The 5,723-nt window shown below is 41.0% G+C and overlaps 1 pseudogene across 1 annotated transcript; it reads left to right on the top strand.

The window, feature by feature from the left end:
* The first annotated feature begins 1,162 nt into the window (after nt 1-1,162).
* On the top strand, nt 1,163-5,505 carry LOC311588749 (large ribosomal subunit protein eL6-like; annotated as a pseudogene). The gene is made up of 3 exons: nt 1,163-1,203; nt 4,504-4,848; nt 5,033-5,505. The product of its transcript is annotated as a large ribosomal subunit protein eL6-like (transcript).
* Nucleotides 5,506-5,723: the final 218 nt, after the last annotated feature.

Below are 5,723 nucleotides of genomic sequence, written 5' to 3'. Positions count from 1 at the left end.
ATTTAATTACATACATGTTGAAGCACTGCAACACAACCAAGTGTGCCCCAGCCTGATCTCCAGAAGCAGCTTTTCCTCTTGTCATACCCATCCCAGGGTCACTCGGCAGGAGGGGAGGGAGGATGGGAACTGAGCTAGATCTGAGCAAGATTCAGCTTAAACAACTGATGATAAATTATCCCGGTGCTTAGCTCTGTGTTCTTTGCTTCGTAATTAAGTTTGCCTGTGCACATTGGTGGTTGCCTCTCAATGGGACACAGGTTGTCTCTGCTAAGGAAGAAAAAAGGGCTGGGAAAAAAAAAAACAAGAACTCTCTTTAAAATCAAAGGAACAAGGGGTACAGTGCAGTCTAGTTAATTTCCAGTCATAGTTGCATAAATATTCAAAATTGAAAACTCTAAGCAATATTTTTTAATGAAAAATTTGGAATGTTTTATTTATTTTGCTTTTGAGGAGCCCAAATTCTTCCATAAGGATATTAATGGGACTCTGCTATCAAATGATTAAGACTTTCTACCTACAGTGAGATCTCATGGATACTGAAGGGGTTTCTACCCAAGAATTAGTTACAGAGTGAAAGTGTTAGATTCTTGCAAACACACATTATTAGCAAACCAGAGCATGGCTTGAGGCCACTCTTGGCATTAATATTCAAAGCCCTATTTTGCTAAGACTACAGTATTTGGTCATATTTTCCCAATTAGAAAATTCATCAAGAATCAGTCTATTAAATCAGAGGGCCACCAGCCACACATCTGAGAGAATACTAACTAGGAAAGCCATCTTATAAAGTTTTGAGGCAGAACAGAGGTAATGAAGGAATATAACAGGAGGAAAATGATCTCTCCTACGGGTCATTTCTGCTTATACAGGACAAGCCATAATTGGACATTCAGTGAGAGGTGAGCAAGCTAAGCGCAGGCGGCTACAATTCTAGAGAGGTAAGGAAGACAGAGAAGGGATAGGCAGAGTGATGTGACAATGATAACTTTTATTGTGCAATTTTGCCAAGGGCTTGCCTCCCCTCAGTACCTGACAATAACCAAGGCTGACACGTGCACACATAACGCCACTGGTGAGAGCCGCATGCACAATCCATAAGCAGCAGCCTGGAGAACATCCCTTTTCATGCCATGCCCTTTTGACAGGACAGGAGTGACAGATGGCTGTTCCTGTGGATCCCCGAGCAGTATTTCCTGCAGGGTGCGTGTGCACTCACAGGGCTGTGCAGGATTCAGCCATCTCCAGTCAGTGCTTTCTACGTTTCATTTATCTTAATGTGGACAGACAAAGATCTATTGATCCAATGAGTTTACAGATATTACACAATTACCTTTTAATTTAATACGTAGCTTTAAAATTGAGACAACTTAGAAGTAAAGAAGAGGATCCCTGAGTAAGTCCTACGGAGACGCGGTGAAATGTGTAAAGGTAAAATGGGAGTGACAAAGCTTAGAAAATGCAGTAATTTGAAGGAAACTAAAGAGGAGTGGGCGTGGAAGGGAGGGGGGAGAGGGTGAGGAACTGGGCAAGTGGAGGGAAAGGAAACTGCAGTTGAGATGTAATGTATGAGAGAATAATTTTTTAAAATCCTATGAGGGTAGAAAATGATGTAATTTGTTACTGATACACACTGGCCACCCCACATCCACCCCAGCTCATTGGCTAGTGACTTGGTTCCCGTCATGCACCACTGGGAAGTGGTTGAACCTTTGAGTGACTAGGGCTTGTGAGAGGTTATTAAGTCAATTTGGGCATGCCAAGGGGGGATTGTGGGACTTTCTTTTGGGAGTGTGTGTGTGTGTGTGTGTTTTTAAAGTTCTCTCACACAATACATCCCAACCACAGCTTTCCCTCCCTCCACTTCCCCCAGTCCCTTTCCTGCTTTCCCTCCCTCCCAGATCCACACTTCCCAGCGATATCAACTAAACACAACGTATCAAGGCTGGATAAGGCAACCTGGTAGGATGGAAAGTGTGCCAAGAACAGGCGATGGAGTCAGAGATATTCTCACTCCCACTGTTACGAGTTCAACATATAGACCTAAGCTAACTAAGTAGGCGCAGCATATATGCAGAGTGCCTAGGGCAGACCTATGCAGGCCCCGTAGGTGAGGTAAGCCACTTTGCACCCTGCTTAGTTGACTCTGTGAGCAGTATTCTCCTGGTATCTTTGACCCCTCTGGCTCCTAAACACCTTCCTCCCTTTCTTCTGCAGGATTCCCCGAGTTTTGCCTTGGGTTTGTCTGTGGGTCTCTGGAACTTTCATCTCTTCCTTTCTCTTCTCTCTCCTGGCAGACATGTTGGGTAGGTTTTGTCCCCTGCACTTCTGCCAGGATGTGTGGCCTCATCATAGGCCAAAAGTAATGGGGCCATCATGGATGGGAACATCAAAAACTGTGCACCAAAACAAGACATTTATTTTCGTAAATTGATTGTTTTGGGTATTCTGTTAGTGATGGAGAGCAGAATGATTCACACGACTATTTTACTCTTTTTTTAAAATATATTTTAAAATTTTATATTATTAAACATATACAAAGTAATCTACATACAGCAAGAGGAACCATAAAAATATCACAAATTGTATTAATGTTACATTCATAGTATTTTGTCTATTTGTATTTGTCAACCTTCAAGAAAACATCTTTCCTATTTTTGGTGAGTCTAAAATTCTGAATATAAGTCAATATTCATCATATCTCATCTCTAGCAACTTAAAACATCTATCTAGACCTAAAAACATCTTAATCCCTAAACAACAGAAGTGTAGACAAGAGACAATTTTAACTCCCTCCCTCCCCCCCTCTGATGGAAAAGCATGAAAACCTGCACATATAAACTACACACAAACAAATGATAAATTGTGAAAACAAAAACAGAAATATTAAGAAGAAATCCTTAACTTTTGTGACGTCTCTATGCTTTAAATTTTGCTAAGGCTTCCAATATTTTACCCACAAGAGTTTGAGATGTGAAGTCATTAGGTCTTATAGTGTAAGTTGCAGTTAAAAGCGGTTTATTATCTCCAAATCCCACATGAACTCTCATCTTAGGACTGAACAAAGAAAATATCTTCATAAAAACTCATAAGCTAAGGTCTCGATGGGCAGGAAAATGGCCAATGCCTGAGCCACAACATTCTCTTCCCAATTCGTTCCTGGCTAAAAGTTTTCTAAGTCCTAAACATGAAGAATTATTGATACCAGTTCTGGAAAGCAGTCAAACATTTAAACCAGAAGGTGTAAACAATTCATGCAAATTACATATATACACATTGGTATGTATCTGGGCACATACATACTGCCATTATATACATTTGTTAAAAGAGAATTGACTGCTGAGGATTAAATTTACGGAGTAACAGCAGCTAAGAATGAGAGTTGTGACTCCATTCCTGAACCAAAATACTTTACCAGCTCTATGACCGTGAGCAAGATTTTCATCTTTCTCAACTCTGGTGCTGCAACACAGAGACAATTATACTAGCTATCTTACGGTATTGCTGTGTTAAATGAGCTACTATAAAAATATAGAAAACTCTTACTGGGAAAGGATAAATGGAAAACAGCAAACAGAATTACTGTTGATATCAGTGTAATACTGTCTCTTAAAAACATACATAAACATACAGGACTTTCACTTTTTGTTGACTTGATATGCCGTTTAAATCATGTATTTTCACATTCATATTTGATGCAAAATTAAAATACATGTTCAAACAGTCTTAGCATTATAGCTTACTCTATAATGTAGAATCTCCTACTCTAATTTCAGATGGTATAAGAAATACTCCGATAAAAAAACAAAATTGGAGAGAATGGTGGTTTTCAGTTCCAGGTTACAGTCCATCACTTCAAAAGAGATTATTTCTACCCAGGTCATTTGGGGTGGTAGCAGGTTGATATTTAAACCTAAGCATCATGGAGAGGCTTGTCTGACCACCTGTTCTTGCTAGGCATATCTGAGGAAGTTTATGTCCCAAGAAATTTTCTGACATTTTAATATGCTTTGTTTGGGTTAACAATTTTTTCACAATATGAATGCTGCTTAGGAAAAAGCATGTGTGTGCAAGTTAAGGTTGAATGATGAAAGATGACAGTGAGTGTTCCAGGAAAAATAACAAAAGGGGGGGGGAAGAGCTTATGTAGGTACTTATTCTATATAAATGGACCATAATGAGAAAGTGCTGTTAATTCATCAATTATAGGTTGTTCAGGATGGTCTGAGCTTAAGGTGAAAAAGTGGGAGCTCAAGAAACTAAGTACAGTCAGAGTGTCCCACTACCTGTGTGACAAGCTAAACATTTCTGACTTTATCCCAAGGGAAATTGAAAGTAACTAGAATTGTTTAAGGTGGGAAATCTCCAGAATCTCCATGACAGGAATTCTTACTTGTAGTCCCTGAATACTCTCCATAATCCCACAAGTCTGTGAAATATACTACCACAAAAGCAGGGGAAAACATTTACTTCAGATCAGGCCCCTGCTAACATTTCAAGCAGAAAGCCTGACCAGGATTCTGTGTATACTCAGTTCATCTGGATTGGAGCTCTCCCCACAGAGCCAACCCTCCTACAATTAGTAATAAGGAAGCCCCATTGCAGCCAGAACCCTGTCCTGGTTAGAGGAATTGGCAGGTACTCCTCACCTACCATGTATTCCAGAAAGACCTTGTATGAAAATAAATACTTAGATGCTGAGACCAAGGTTGAGAAGAAGAAGAAAAAGGAGAAGATCCTTGCTACTGTCACAAAAGTAGTCTGTGGTGACAAGAATGGTGGTACCCGGGTGGTGAAGCTTCAAAAAATGTCTAGGTATCATCCCACTGAAGAAGTACCTCAGAAGCCGTCCTTGAAAAAGACTGGATGCCCTATGAGCATATACAAGGGGAAGAAGACCCCCTCAGTCACAGTCATAGGGGAATGGCGCAAGGGGAAAGCGGGAGGGAGGGAGGAATGGGAGGATATAAGGGATGGGATAACAATTTAGATGTAATATGAATAAATTAATAAAATAGATTTAAAAAAAAAGAAAAGAAAAAAAGCCTTTAAGTCAGCATGTGAGAAATCTGTGTGCCAGCATCACTCCTGGGACCATCCTGATCATCCTCACTGGGCACCACAGGGGCAAGAGAGTGGTTTTCCTGAAGCAACTGGGAAGTGGCTTGCTGCTTGTTGACTGGACTTCTTGCCACCAATAGTGTTCCTCTGCGCAGAACACACCAGAAGTTTGTCATTGCCACATCTGCAAAAGTTGACCTCAGTGTGGTTAAAATCCCAAAACATCTGACTGACACTTCAAGAAGCAGCAGCTGCGCAAGCCTAGGCACCAGGAAGGCAAGATCTTTGACACAGAGAAGGAGAAATAAGAGATTACAGAGCAGGGCAAGGCTGATCAGAAAACTGCGGACTCGCGCAGGTTTTGCCAAAGATCAAAGCCTGGGCTACCTACGATCTCAATTCTCCCTGGCAAACCGGATGTATCCTCACAAACTGGCATTCTAAGTTGCTAACAACCTAATTAAACAGCTTCACACCTTAAAGAGAGAGAGAGAGAGAGAGAGAGAGAGAGAGAGAGAGAGAGAGAGAGAGAGAGAGAGAGAGAGAGAGAGTCTACCGCAACCAATGACTTCAACCAATCATTTGCACCTCTTTCCTCTCACTTAATATTTGTAGTCTCAGGGGAGTCACTTCTCCCCAGCGTGTACCAAGGCCAAGCCAAT

This window comes from Acomys minous, assembly GCF_964271855.1.
Source record: "Acomys minous genome assembly, chromosome: 17".
In the NCBI taxonomy this organism is placed as follows: domain Eukaryota; kingdom Metazoa; phylum Chordata; class Mammalia; order Rodentia; family Muridae; genus Acomys; species Acomys minous.
This window is presented reverse-complemented; position numbering and strand designations above follow the sequence as displayed.